Source organism: Protopterus annectens, chromosome 15.part0 (assembly GCF_019279795.1).
Source record: "Protopterus annectens isolate FY-2018-M chromosome 15.part0, PAN1.0, whole genome shotgun sequence".
NCBI classification, from domain to species: Eukaryota; Metazoa; Chordata; order Ceratodontiformes; family Protopteridae; genus Protopterus; species Protopterus annectens.
In genome coordinates this window covers 226,356,638-226,373,296 of record NC_056749.1, presented here as the reverse complement: position 1 = coordinate 226,373,296, position 16,659 = coordinate 226,356,638, and the positions used below count along the sequence as shown (strand labels likewise).

Genomic DNA, 16,659 nt, shown 5'->3' with positions numbered 1-16,659 from the left:
CAACACAAGTTACTAATTCAATACCATTTTGCGTTTTCATCTTTGTGTATTATGTATTTTGCCCATAACTTCAATACTAGTCTTTACATCAGGCTTTCATACTTTTCAGTACCCACCAACCTTCCAGCACACATCTCCTCCAACACTATTTTGTATATCTTGATCCCCAACATGACATTTGTTATATGCACTTTACTTCCCCATATTCTTTAAAGATCCCTCCTCCATTTCTTTAATTTCTTACAAATGATCACCACATACTCTAAAGTTGGGTTAGTTTTTCATTTTCATCTTCTCATTATTACAGTTTTGGCTACCAACAACACTAAACTTAGTAAGTCCTTAATATGTTTTGCAACTTCTTAAGCTAAACATATAACTGTTATTTGACTTTAAAGTTGTTACTTTTCTTGGAATTTTTAAAACATCTTAGCCAGGGCCAGTTAACAAAATTCTGTGTCTCACTTCTTAACCGCAAAGAAAGTAAGTATAGTTGATTTGTGGGAGAAGCTGAGGAAGTAGCATTTTTTTATTCAAGGTAAGCAGACCAGGAACAGGTTGAAGTTTTTGAATCTGACAGTGCTCTGTGATTATTTTGCATTTATTCATTTATAGTTTACATACATGCATCATTGTTTGTATTTCGTTCTTGGTTTATTTCAATTTATTGAACTTTAAATGTCTTATTCTACTTTAAAATTGCTTTTTCTTGGGATATTAAACAATCATATTTACGGGCAGTTAGAAAACATTTGCGCAGCATAAGATGATTCATAGTACAGAGATGGCATGCCGAGAGGGACTAAACTAGTATGATTTTGCAGAGTACCTGATAATTAACATTTTTATTAATAAAAAGAATGAACTGAAAATGTTAAATTTTTTTGAAATGTCAGTGCTCTGTGACTCTGATTTGCTGTTATTTTTAGATTGCTTAATTTAGACATTTCAAATTTATATCCTTTATTTTTTTTTTCTGTCTTCTACACTTGTTTTATTTTCGCAACCATTTTTGTTATAAGTATAATTCTATATTTGGGTGCCGGTGTTCATTTAGACCCTACATCAATTTCTGGTAGTGGCTTTATGCAGTGTATATATATATATATATATATATATATATATATATATATATATATATATATATTATACCACAACAAATGATAAGTAATTATTCCTAAGACCAGTGAAAGAACAGGCAGAACGAGTGTAGTTAGAACAAGAATATGGGAGTGAACTACTGCAATCCAGAGCAGAAGACTGCTCAGTACGCACAGAAGGCAAACAGAATAGATCAAAAGTCTGTTCTGCTATCTGCATTTATTTGTGATAGCAAATAATGTTCACTGTTCAGGTGTGGAAACTGTCATGATGAACAGGCCTCAGTATAACCCAATGGCAAAGCTTTTCAGCATATAGAATTGTGTGTGCAACAGGAGCTTGACTGGTCACAGAAAAGACTCTGATAGCATAAATGTCCACATTCTAACTCTCCATTCACCAGTTTTGTTGCTCTTCTGGTTTATTTATGTTTGTATTAACTAGAGTATAAGATGATTCATAGTACAGAGATGGCATGATGTCATATACACACCCAGAAAGAAAGCCTTATGCTTGCAATTTAAGTACACAATTTGTCAATTTGTTCTTATTAAAGAATAGTAATATTACCATTTAAAAGTAAAACCATTAAAGGCTCCATAGCTCAGGGGTTAGAGCACTGGACTTGTAAACCAGGGGTCGCAAATTCAAATCTCGCTGGGGCCTTCTAGATTATTTTAAAAATTAATTAAGTCATAAGGTTATTAGAAAATACTGAAAAATAGTTACCAATTTCTAAACCTTGACATTTCAATATTCCAGATACTTTCCTAACTAAATTCATTTGATTATAGCTGTTTTGGGATCTTTTATATCCTTATAACTAAAATTCTCGTATTTTTCAATTCTCCCTTCCTTCTGTCCCTTCCCAGTTTTCTGCTCTAGGGACGATTCTAATTTATCACACTGACAATATCCAAAGTTCATAGGTTCATACTAGGTTATCTGCCCTAGGGCATTTATAAGCCTAGCCAGAGTGTGTTTGGCTTTCGCCACCCTTTTTAAATTAATTTTGTTATGCCCTTTTTCGAGGTTAGTATACTGTGCCTCTGTCTAACAGTGACACAGAAGTGAAACCCGGGGTAAACCTATGATCCCCCATCCACTCATCAAGATTCCTCTTGAAGAGAGTCAATGAGGGACTCTACCTAACCTGGACTGGGATTTTATTCCAGAGTGAAGGGAGCCTCTGGGTTATGAATCTGCCCCTCCAGCATGTCCTATTTATTTCAGTGCTGAGGTTCAAGTCTCTCAGTAGCGTGGCTCGATGGGATTTGGATTTTCTGAGATGCAGCATGTCCATTAATTCCGGATTGGACATGGCTTTATACGTCAGGCACAGATCGCCTCTGAGCAGGTGGTATGCTACTGAGTAGAGCTGGAGTTTCTTTAACCGGGCAGCATATGGCATCTGTTTGAGCCCTGTGATTCTTTTGGTGAGGTACTTTTGGGGTCTTTCCAGTTGCTGCAGGTGTCTGGTAAGGTACATCCCAAAAGGGGCATTGTACTCAATTATGGGCCTGATGAGGGATGAGTAAAGAGGCACAATGACCTCCCCTGATCTAGATGTGAATCCCTTTATGATTAGGTGGGCTATATAAAATGTTTTTCTAACCACTTTGGCCACGTGGTTGTCAAATGAGAGATTGCTATCAACTTGGGTCCCCAGGTCCCTAATTACTTCTTCCATACTTAATGGATTACTACCTATGTGGTAATTTGTTGTGCACTTTGTTTTTGCCAAAGGGGATGACTATACACTTTTTGGCGTTTAGCTTGAGGCCATGGCTCTGGCACCAGTTGTCTGTTTCTATGAGGCCCTTTTGGAGGATGCTTGTGTCGGCTGGAGAGTCAATTATGGCACCCAGTTTGCAGTCATCTGCGAACTTGGTCAGCCACAGTCCTTCCATGTTGGCCTGTACCTCCGAGAAATATATACCGAACAAGAGAGGTCCCAGGACTGAGCCTTGTGGGATGCCACTTGTAACTGGTTTGGAGTCTGACATGGCTCCAGCAATTCTAACCATGTGGGTTCTGTCCTTGAGCCAGTTTGCAATCCATCTAGTGACATAGGGGTTGATATTTAAGCTGGTGAGCTTATCTATAATGCCCGAGTAGGGTATTGTATCGAAGGCTTTTGCGAGGTCCAGGTAGGGTGTGTGGACCACCTTCCCCTCGTCAATGGCCTTGGTGACTGTTTCAAAGAAATCAACCAGGTTTAAGAGGCAGGATCTGCCCTTAACAAAGCCAAACTGGGTAGGATCCAGTGTCTGTAGGTCCCCAATATCTTTATTTATGAGGTCCATGATGATCCTTTCCATAGCTTTGCAGACCAAGCTAGTCAGGCTTATGGGGCGATAGTTTCCAGGATCCGTTGAGGCACCACCTTTGTGGAGAGGGACCACTGTTGCTGTACGTTACTCTTTCGATACATATCCTGTGGTAAGGCTGAGATTGAACAGTAGTTTTATGTTTGGGATTAGCTCTTCTTGGAGTTCATGTAGGATGCACCCGGGGACACCGTCTGGTCCCATTGATGCTGTGTTTTTTGCTTTGGAGAGGGCGGCTCTTCCCTGAGCATCTGAGATGTCAGGGGGATAGCACTCTCTTGGGATAGATATTTGCCCTTTTGGTGGGGAGGGGGGGGACGTTTTTGCTGAACCTGTCAGTTAGGATGTTGGCAATGTCTGTGGGTTCAGTGTATTTTTTGTTAGTTAGTTAGTTACTTAGTTAAGCAGCCACAAGATTCAGAAAGATTATCAATGCCAGTGCTAATTGGGCAATGCCATACTACCCAATAATATGACAGTGATAATCTGCACTTCGAAGGTAGACTAAGGCTGTACAGAGCAGCATTTTGTTAGTGGCTTATTATCGTGTCTCTGAAACAAACACTGCACTCTTAGATTCAGTGACTGGAGTGTTTCCCTACTAGGCAGTGTAATGTGGCAGCCTAGATATCTCCCGAGACACAGACACACAGAAACACACACACACACACACACACACACACACACACACACACACACACACACACACACCAGGCTTTATAGTAGTTAACCACAGTTATACTAAAACACAGCACACACGTTTTCTACTTTGAAATTTAATTAATTACTTAACCCCTTCGGAGACAAATGGCAAAATTCAGACATGTGGGCTGCAAACTACACATGTGACTGCAGGACTAACATGTCATCATGTACCAAGAAAGCTGCATTTGAACATTTCTTATTCAAATAATCTATACACCATCAGTAACAACACTACTACAATTCACAGACAGGTTTTATATGCACCTAAACTGTGTGCAAAATCGATGTTATGTATCAATTACAGAAGTGCATCAGTAGGACAAAATGGTCCACTGAGTTCCTAACAAAATATAGTTTGTGATGAGGCCAGTACTACAATAGTAGCAGTGCAAGAGGGATGCAAGCCTGCTTCAAATTCTGATACCCACACAAAATACCCACACAAACACAAACAGACAAGCAGACAGGTAACACAAATACAAACACACACACATATAAACACACATATTTCTTAACACGACACAGAAAACAAATGATTAAAAAATCTATATCTGTTAGATGCAAACGTCTGTCACCATCCTACCCACCAAAACAAATATTTATTATAACTCTGCCCATGTCATCATTTAATAAAACCGACCCAATTATGCTAAAATGGAACAAGAAACAGCACACAGTATACAAACAAAGCCAACATACATACACCCAGTGAAAGCAATACTAACCATCTATACCAAACTTTTAAAAAGGCAATCTAACTTTGATAAAATGAAAAAAAAACTAAAACAAACACACAAAAAATAAAATAAAAACACAGACCACAATAAAACCATCAAAAAACATTATTAGAAACCCTAATAAGAATTCACAAACCTATATTCAAATTAAACTAAATTGAAATTACAATTAACCATAAAACATTTAAATGCAGCTCTGACAGCACTAATAAAATCAATACCACAAAATTGCCTAACATGATTTTGATAAGACTGTAATATAACTGGAATTTATGCAGAAAAACACTCAGAAAGCAGCCCATTTGTAAAAGTCTATGCGTCTTATGGCAAACCATGTTGTTGGACCTGTCACTGTTTTGTGAGTGCTGCTTTGTGAGTATTCTGGATTTCTCATAGTTGTCATACTTGCATTGTTTCCCCTGTTTTTTTGTTTTTTTTTATTTCAGTTTATTTTATTTAAATGCAGTATTCTATTATATAATTATGTTTTCACTTTGAATAAAAAAATGTGTTAAGGCTACTTAGCCATGATTTGTGATGCATTCTGTTTGGAAAGACATTAAAATCTAGCAGATTTACTGGATAAACTAAGTAGTACTTTTATTTAAGGAAAGCAGAAAAAGAAAGGCTGACGTTATGGAGATACCAGTGCTCTGTGACTGCTACTCTGTAATCATTTTTGATTGATTTTTTTCATTTAGAGTTTGCATACGTGGATTGTTTAATGTCTTTTGCCTTTGGTTTATTTTATTTTGTTTCACTTTAATTAAAAAAAGTTTATTTGTTAATTGCGCTTTAATTTGCTACACAAGTTACTAATTCAATACCATTTTGCGTTTTCATCTTTGTGTATTATGTATTTTGCCCATAACTTCAATACTAGTCTTTACATCAGGCTTTCATACTTTTCAGTACCCACCAACCTTCCAGCACACATCTCCTCCAACACTATTTTGTATATCTTGATCCCCAACATGACATTTGTTTTATGCACTTTTCCCCATATCCTTTAAAGATCCCACCTCCATTTCTTTAATTCCTTACAAATGATCACCACATACTCTAAAGTTGGGTTAGTTTTTCATTTTCATCTTCTCATTATTACAGTTTTGGCTACCAACAACACTAAACTTAGTAAGTCCTTAATATGTTTTGCAACTTCTTAAGCTAAACATAGAACTGTTATTTGACTTTAAAGTTGTTACTCTTCTTGGAATTTTTAAAACATCTTAACCAGGGCCAGTTAACAAAATTCTGTGTCTCACTTCTTAACAGCAAAGAAATTAAGTATAATTGATTTGTGGGAGAAGCTGAGGAAGTAGCATTTTTTTATTTAAGGTAAGCAGAACAGGAACAGGTTGAAGTTTTTGGATCTGACAATGTTCTGTGATTATTTTGCATTTATTAATTTATAGTTTACATACATGCGTCATTATTTGTATTTAGTTCTTGGTTTATTTCAGTTTTTTGAACTTTAAATGTCTTATTCTACTTTAAAATTGCTTTTTAATTGGGATATTAAACAATCATATTTACGGGCAGTTAGAAAACATTTGCACAGCATTTCTGACTGCACAGAGGGACTAAACTTATATGATTTTTCAGAGTACCTGACAATTAACATTTTTATTAATAACAAGAATAAACTGAAAATGTTTAATTTTTGTGAAATGTCAGTGCTCTGTGACTCTGATTTGCTGTTATTTTTAGATTTCTTAATTTGGATGTTTCATATTTACATCCTTTAGTTTTTTTTTCTGTCTTCTGCTCTTATTTTATTTTCTCAACCATTTTTCTTATGATAAGTATAATAATACATTTGAGTGCTGGTGTTCATTTAGACCCTACATAAATTTTTCATAGTAGCGTTATACAATGTGTATATATATATATATATATATATATATATATATATATATATATACACACACACATAGATAAATATATATGGGTCGAGGAGATTTCACTGAATGCACATTTCATTGAAAGTCAAATTAGTGTGCACTTTTCACTGAAAGTTCAATACACTGAAAACTCAATTCATTGAAGTTATATATGGCCTTTTCCCCACTGTAGTGCAACCATGGAGTTTGTATGTATAGTAAGGGGGGTGCGGGAGGCACTGCCCCCCAAATATTTTAAATATTTTGAACTATATACATGGATACTTGCAATTCCAATATATTACTCTTTTCCAAACATAATATATACTTAAAATATGTGGTGGGACTATGCCCCTCACACCCCCGATGTGGGGGGCTGTGCCCCCACACCCCCATTACTATATATACTAAATAGTGTTACCATTAAAAATTTTAACTCTTAAAGGCTCCATAGCTCAGGAGTTAGAGCACTGGTCTTATAAACCAGGGGTCGTCAGTTCAAATCTCACTGTGGCCTGTTAGATTAATTAAGTTAGAACGTTCTTAGAAAATACATTCAAATAAAACAAGTTACCAATTTCTACCCTTTGGCATTCTTTCCTAGCTAAATTCATCTGATGATAGCTGTTTTTGCATCTTTTATATCTTTATTATAACAGAAATCCCCCTATTTTTCATTTCTCCAAGTCTCTTCACTTTCTTCTGTCCCTTCCCAGTTTTCTGTTCTAGGGAAGATTCTAATTTATCATACTCACAATGTCCAAAGTTCACCCACATTTATTTATTTAATTAGTTAGTTGGTTAGTTATTTAAGCAGCCCCAAGATTCAGAAAGATTATCAATGCCAGTGCTAACTGGGCAATGCCATACTGCCCAATAGCATGACAGTGATAATCTGCACTTCAAAGGCATGATAAAGTTATATGGGGGGGGGTGGCTAATGGGGTAGGGTGTTTGCCTTACAAACTTACAGGTGCAGGTTTGAGTCTCACGAGGATAATTGGCTGGGGCTAAAAAAGGCGCGCAAGGCAGCAGTTTTTTAGTACTAATCTATGAACCTATGAACCAGAGTAACATCTTGTTAGTGACTCATTATTGTGTCTCTGAAGCAAACACTGCACTCTTAGATTCCGTGGCAGGAGTGTTTCCCCTACTACGCAGTGTAATGTGCTACCCAGATACCTTTCGACACACACACACATGCACACACACACACACACACACACACACACACACACACACACACACACCTGACTTTATAGTAATTAACCACAGTTATTCTAAAAGACACCACACGCTTTTTCTACTTTGACATTAAATCAGTACTTATCCCCTTCAGGGACAAATGGCAAAATTCAGAGATGTGGTTGTACGTTATATCCCTGTGAGCTGAAAACTGAAACTTATAATAAATTTCCCTATTAAGAGACAACTACACAGTGTGACTGCAGGACTAACATGTCACTATGTTCCAAGAAAGCTGCAGTTGAACATTTCTTATTCAAATTACCTATACACCATCAACAGGTTTTATATGCACCTAAACTGTGTGCAGATTCTATGTTATGTCTCAGTTACAGAGGTGCACCAGTAGGACAAAATGGTCCACTAAGTTCCTAACAAAAACTAGTTTGTGATGTGGCCAGTACTACAATGGCAGCAGTGTAAGAGAGATGCAACCCTGGTTCAAATTCTGATACCCACACACAAACAAAGACAGACAAGCAGAGAGGTAACACACACACACACACACACACACACACACACACATTTCTTAACACTGGACACAGAAAAACTAAATGATTAAAAGAATCTATATTTCTTAGTTGCAAACTTCTATCACCATCCTACCCACCAAAACAGGCATTTATCACAACTCTACCCATGTCATCATTTAAAAAAACTAACTCATTTATACTAAAATGGGAAAAAAACCCAGCACACAGTACAGAAACAAAGCCAACATACATGTACCCAGCAAAACAATACTAACCATCTATACCAAATGTTAATAAAAACATAAACCACAGTGAGCCAATCAAAAAAAATAGATAAATAAATAAAAAAAAAATTACCAGAAACCCTAATCTGAATTCACAAACCTATATTCAGATTAAACTAAATTAAAATTGCAATTAATCATAAAACATTTAAATGCAACCCTCAGAACATGAATAAAATCAATACCACAAAATTGTCTAACATGATTTTGATAAGACTGTAATATAACTGGAATTTATGCAGAAAACCACTCGGAAAGCAGCCTATTTGTAAAAGTCAGTGCGGCTTATGGCAAACCATGTTGTTGGACCTGTCACTGTTTTGTGAGTGCTGCTTTGTGAGTATTCTGGATTTCTCATAGTTGGCATACTTGCATTGTTTCCCCTGTTTTTTGGTTGTTTTATTTCAGTTTGTTTTATTTAAACGCAGTATTCTATTATTTAATTATGTTTTCACTTTGAATAAAAAAATGTGTTAAGGCTACTTAGCCATGATTTGTGATGCATTCTGTTTGGAAATACATTAAAATCTAGCAGATTTACTGGATGAACTAAGAAGTAGTATTTTTATTTAAGGAAAGCAGAAAAAGAAAGGCTGACATTATGGAGATACCAGTGCTCTGTGACTGCTACTCTGTAATCATTTTTGATTGATTTTTTTCATTTAGAGTTTGCATACGTGGATTGTTTAATGTTTTTTGCCTTTGGTTTATTTTATTTTGTTTCACTTTAATTTAAAAAAGTTTATTTGTTAATTGCGCTTTAATTTGCTACACAAGTTACTAATTCAATACCATTTTGCGTTTTCATCTTTGTGTATTATGTATTTTGCCCATAACTTCAATACTAGCCTTTACATCAGGCTTTCATACTTTTCACTACCCACCAACCTTCCAGCACACATCTCCTCCAACACTACTTTGTATATCTTGATCCCCAACATGACATTTGTTTTATGCACGTTACTTCCCCATACCCTTTAAAGATCCCACCTCCTTTTCTTTAATTTCTTACAAATGATCACCACATACTCTAAAGTTGGGTTAGGTTTTCATTTTCATCTTCTCATTACAGTTTTGGCTACCAACAACACTAAACTTAGTAAGTTCTTAATATGTTTTGCAACGTCTTAAGCTAAACATAGAACTGTTATTTGACTTTAAAGTTATTACTCTTCTTGGAATTTTTAAAACATCTTAGCCAGGGCCAGTTAACAAAATTCTGTCTCTCACTTCTTAACAGCAAAGAAATTAAGTATAGCTGATTTGTGGGAGAAGCTGAGGAAGTAGCATTTTTTTATTCAAGGTAAGCAGAACAGGAACAGGTTGAAGTTTTTGAATCTGACAGTGCACTGTGATTATTTTGCATTTATTCATTTATAGTTTACATATGTGCGTCATTGTTTGTATTTAGTTCTTGGTTTATTTCAGTTTGTTGAACTTTAAATGTCTTATTCTACTTTAAAATTGCTTTTTTCTTGGGATATTAAACAACCATATTTACGGGCAGTTAGAAAACATTTGCACAGCATTTCTGACTGCAGAGAGGGACTAAACTTATATGATTTTTCAGAGTACCTGACAATTAACATTTTTATTAATAACAAGAATAAACTGAAAATGTTTAATTTTTGTGAAATGTCAGTGATCTGTGACTATGATTTGCTGTTATTTTTAGATTTCTCAATTTGAATGTTTCATATTTACATCCTTTAGTTTTTTTTTCTGTCTTCTGCTCTTATTTTATTTTCTCAACCATTTTTCTTATGATAAGTATAATAATACATTTGAGTGCTGGTGTTCATTTAGACCCTACATAAATTTTTCGTAGTAGCGTTATACAGTGTGTATATATATATATATATATATATATATATATATATATATGGGTCGAGGACATTTCACTGAATGCACATTTCATTGAAAGTCAAATTAGTGTGCACTTTTCACTGAAAGCTCAATACACTGAAAACTCAATTCATTGAAAGTTATATATGGCCTTTTCCCCACTGTAGTGCAACCATGGAGTTTGTATGTATAGTAAGGGGGGTGTGGGAGGCACTGCCCCCCAAATATGTTAAATATTTTGAACTATATACATGGATACTTGCAATTCCAATATATTACTCTTTTCCAAACATAATATATACTTAAAATATGTGGTGGGGCTGTGCCCCCACACCCCCATTACTATATATACTAAATAGTGTTAGCATTAAAAATTTTAACTGTTAAAGGCTCCATAGCTCAGGGGTTAGAGCACTGGTCTTGTAAACCAGGAGTCGTCAGTTCAAATCTCACTGTGGCCTGTTAGATTAATTAAGTTAGAACGTTCTTAGAAAATACATTCAAATAAAACAAGTTACCAATTTCTACCCCTTGGCATTCTTTCCTAGCTAAATTCATCTGATGATAGCTGTTTTTGCATCTTTTATATCTTTATTATAACAGAAATTCCCCTATTTTTCATTTCTCCAAGTCTCTTCACTTTCTTCTGTCCCTTCCCAGTTTTCTGTTCTAGGGAAGATTCTAATTTATCATACTCACAATGTCCAAAGTTCACCCACATTTATTTATTTAATTAGTTAGTTAGTTAGTTAGTTGGTTAGTTATTTAAGCAGCCCCAAGATTCAGAAAGATTATCAATGCCAGTGCTAACTGGGCAATGCCATACTGCCCAATAGCATGACAGTGATAATCTGCACTTCAAAGGCATGATAAAGTTATACAGAGTAACATCTTGTTAGTGACTCATTATTGTGTCTCTGAAGCAAACACTGCACTCTTAGATTCCGTGGCAGGAGTGTTTCCCCTACTACGCAGTGTAATGTGCTACCCAGATACCTTCCGACACATACACGCACGCACACGCACACACACACACCTGACTTTATAGTAATTAACCACAGTTATACTAAAAGACACCACACGCTTTTTCTACTTTGACATTAAATCAGTACTTATCCCCTTCAGGGACAAATGGCAAAATTCAGAGATGTGGTTGTACCTTATATCCCTGTGAGCTGAAAACTGAAACTTATAATAAATTTCCTTATTAAGAGACAACTACACAGTGTGACTGCAGGACTAACATGTCACTATGTTCCAAGAAAGCTGCAGTTGAACATTTCTTATTCAAATTACCTATACACCATCAACAGGTTTTATATGCACCTAAACTGTGTGCAGATTCTATGTTATGTCTCAGTTACAGAGGTGCACCAGTAGGACAAAATGGTCCACTAAGTTCCTAACAAAAGCTAGTTTGTGATGTGGCCAGTACTACAATGGCAGCAGTGTAAGAGAGATGCAACCCTGGTTCAAATTCTGATACCCACACACAAACAAAGACAGACAAGCAGACAGGTAACACACACACACACACACACACACACACACACACACACATTTCTTAACACTGGACACAGAAAAACTAAATGATTAAAAGAATCTATATTTGTTAGTTGCAAACTTCTATCACCATCCTACCCACCAAAACAGGCATTTATCACAACTCTACCCATGTCATCATTTAAAGAAACTAACTCATTTATACTAAAATGGGAAAAAAACCCAGCACACAGTACAGAAACAAAGCCAACATACATGTACCCAGCGAAACAATACTAACCATCTATACCAAATGTTAATAAAAACACAAACCACAGTGAGCCAATCAAAAAAAAATAGATAAATAAATTAAAAAAAATTACCAGAAACCCTAATCTGAATTCACAAACCTATATTCAGATTAAACTAAATTAAAACTGCAATTAATCATAAAACATTTAAATGCAACCCTCAGAACATGAATAAAATCAATACCACGAAATTGCCTAACATGACTTTGATAAGACTGTAATATAATTGGAATTAATGCAGAAAACCACTCAGAAAGCAGATGATTTGTAAAAATCTGTGTGTCTTTTGGCAAACCATATTGTTAGACCTGTCACCGTTTTGTAAATGATGCTTTGTGAGTGTTCTGTATTTCTTCATAGTTTGCATACTTGCACTGTTTCCTCTGTTTTATACTTGTTTTATTTAAATGTATTATTCTATCGTTTAGTTATGTTTTTACTTTGAGTTAAAAAAATCCATTGAGGCCTGTTAGCAAAGATATTTTTTGCATTCTTTGTCTGGAAAGAGATTAAAACATAGCAGATTTACTGGATGAACTAAGAAGTAGTATTTTTATTTAAGTAAAGCAGAAAAAGAAAGGCTGTCGTTATGGAGATACCAGTGCTCTGTGACTGCCACTCTGTAATCATTTTTGATTGATTTTTTTCATTTAGAGTTTGCATACGTGGATTGTTTATTGTCCTTCACCCTTGGTTTATTTTATTTTGTTTCACTTTAACATAAAAAAAGTTTATTTGTTAATTGCGCTTTAATTTGCAACACAAGTTACTAATTCAATACCATTTTGCGTTTTCATCTTTGTGTATTATGTATTTTCCCCATAACTTCAATACTAGTCTTTACCATCAGGTTTTCATACTTTTCACTACCCACCAACCTTCCAGCACACATCTCCTCCAACACTATTTTGTATATCTTGATCCCCAACATGACATTTGTTTTATGCGCTTTACTTCCCCATATCCTTTAAAGATCCCACCTCCATTTCTTTAATTTCTTACAAATGATCACCACATACTCTAAAGTTGGGTTAGTTTTTCATTTTCATCTTCTCCTTATTACAGTTTTGGCTACCAATAACACTAAACTTAGTAAGTCCTTAATATGTTTTGCAACTTCTTAAGCTAAACATAGAACTGTTATTTGACTTTAAAGTTGTTACTCTTCTTGGAACTTTTAAAACATCTTAGCCAGGGCCAGTTAAAATTCTGTGTCTTACTTCTTAACAGCAAAGAAATTAAGTATAGTTGATTTGTGGGAGAAGCTGAGGAAGTAGCATTTTTTTATTTAAGGTAAGCAGAACAGGAACAGGTTGAAGTTTTTGAATCTGACAATGCTCTGTGATTATTTTGCATTTATTCATTTATAGTTTACATACATGCATCATTGTTTGTATTTAGTTCTTGGTTTATTTCAGTTTGTTGAACTTTAAATGTCTTATTCTACTTTAAAATTGCTTTTTCTTGGGATATTAAACAATCATATTTACGGGCAGTTAGAAAACATTTGCACAGCATAAGATGATTCATAGTACAGAGATGGCATGCAGAGAGGGACTAAACTAGTATGATTTTGCAGAGTACCTGATAATTAATATTTTTATTAATAAAAAGAATGAACTGAAAATGTTTAATTTTTGTGAAATGTCAGTGCTCTGTGACTACGATTTGCTGTTATTTTTAGATTGCTTAATTTAGACGTTTCAAATTTACATCCTTTAGTTTTTTTTTCTGTCTTCTGCTCTTGTTTTATTTTCGCAACCATTTTTGTTATAAGTATAATTCTATATTTGGGTACTGGTGTTCATTTAGACCCTACATCAATTTCTGGTAGTGGCTTTATGCAGTGTATATATATATATATATTACCACAACAAATGATAAGTAATTATTCCTAAAACCAGTGAAAGAACAGGCAGAACGAGTGCAGTTAGAACAACAATATTGGAGTGAACTATTGCAATCCAGTGGAGAACACTGCTTAGTATGCACAGAAGGCAAACAGAATAGATCTAAAGTCTGTTCTGCAATCTGCATTTATTTGTGATAGCAAATAATGTTCACTGTTCAGGTGTGGAAACTGTCATGATGAACAGGCCTCAGTATAACCCAATGGCAGAGCTTTTCAGCATATAGAATTGTGTGTGAAACAGGAGCTTGACTGGTCACAGAAAAGACTCTGATAGCATAAATGTCCCCGTTCTAACTCTCCATTCACCAGTTTTGTTTCTGTTCTGGTTTATTTATATGTTTGTATTAACTAGAGTATAAGATGATTCATAGTACAGTGATGGCATGATGTCATATACACACCCAGAAAGAAAGCCTTATGCTTGCAATTTAAGTACACAATTTGTCAATTTGTTCTTATTGAAGAATAATAGTATTACCATTTAAAATTAAAACTGTTAAAGGCTCCATAGCTCAGGGGTTAGAGCACTGGTCTTGTAAACCAGGGGTCGCGAGTTCAAATCTCGCTGGGGCCTGCCAGATTATTTTAAAAATTAATTAAGTCATAAGGTTCTTAGAAAATGCTGAAAAATAAAACAAGTTACCAATTTCTACCACTTGACATTCCAATATTCTAGATACTTTACTAGCTAAATTCATTTGATTATAGCTGTTTTGGGATCTTTTATATCCTTATTATAACTAAAATTCTCCTGTTTTTCAATTCTCCAAGTCTCTTCCCTTCCTTCTGTCCCTTCTCAGTTTTCTGCTCTAGGGACAATTCTAATTTATCACACTGACAATGTCCAAAGTTCACACAAATTTATTTAGTTAGTTAGTTAGTTAGTTAGTTAGTTAGTTAGTTAGTTAAGCAGCTACAAGAGTCAGAAAAATTATCAATGCCAGTGCTAATTGGGCAATGCCATACTGCCCAATAATATGACAGTGATAATCTGCACTTCGAAGGTAGACCAAGGCTGTACAGAGCAGCATCTTGTTAGTGGCTCATTATCGTGTCTCTGAAGCAAACACTGCACTCTTAGATTCAGTGGCTGTAGTGTTTCCTTACTAGGCAGTATAATGTGGTAGCCTAGATATCTTCCGACCTCCACACACATTGACACCCATGTACACATACACACACACATACAAACACACACACACCAGACTTTATAGTAGTTAACCACAGTTATACTAAAACACAGCACACGTTTTCTACTTTGACATTTAATTAATTACTTAGCCCCTTCGGAGACAAATGGCAAAATTCAGAGATGTGGGCTGAACCTTATATGCCTGTGAGCTGAAAACTGAAAATTATAATAAATTTCCTGATTTAGAGACAACTACACATGTGACTGCAGGACTAAAATGTCACCATGTACCAAGAAAGCTGCAGTTGAACATTTCTTATTAAAATAATCTATACACCATCAGTAACAACACTACTACATTTCACAGACAGGTTTTATATGCACCTAAACTGTGTGCAGAATCTATGTTATGTATCAATTACAGAAGTGCACCAGTAGGACAAAATGGTCCACTGAGTTCCTAACAAAATATAGTTTGTGATGAGGCCAGTACTACAATGGTAGCAGTGTAAGAGGGATGCAAGCCTGCTTCAGATTCTGATACCGACACAAAATACCCACACAAACACAGACAGACAAGCAGACAGGTAACACAAATACACACACACACATAAACACACATATTTCTTAACACAACACAGAAAACATAAATGATTAAAAAATCTATATCCGTTAGATGCAAACTTCTGTCACATTCCTACCCACCAAAACAAATATTTATCACAACTCTACTCATGTCATCATTTAACAAAACCGACCCATTTATACTAAAATGGAAAAAGAAACAGTACACAGTATACAAACAAAACCAACATACATACACCCAGTGAAAGCAATACTAACCATCTATACCAAACTTTTAAAAAGGCAATCTAACTTTGATAAAATGAAAAAAAACTAAAACACAAAAAAAAAAAAAAGCACAGACCACAATAAAAAAATCCAAAAAAATTATTAGAAACCCTAATATGAATTCAGAAACCTATATTCAAATTAAACTAAATTGAAATTACAATTAACCATAAAACATTTAAATGCAGCCCTCACAGCACTAATAAAATCAAAACCACAAAATTGCCTAACATGATTTTGATAAGACTGTAATATAACTGGAATTTATGCAGAAAACCACTCAGAAAGCAGCCCATTTGTAAAAGTCTATGCATCTTATGGCAAACCATGTTGTTGGACCTGTCACTGTTTTGTGAGTGCTGCTTTG

At 35.1% G+C, this 16,659-nt stretch overlaps 1 non-coding gene across 1 annotated transcript; it reads left to right on the top strand.

The window, feature by feature from the left end:
• The first annotated feature begins 14,809 nt into the window (after positions 1 to 14,809).
• Positions 14,810 to 14,882, top strand: TRNAT-UGU. The gene has a single exon. It is a non-coding gene; the product is annotated as a tRNA-Thr (tRNA).
• Positions 14,883 to 16,659: the final 1,777 nt, after the last annotated feature.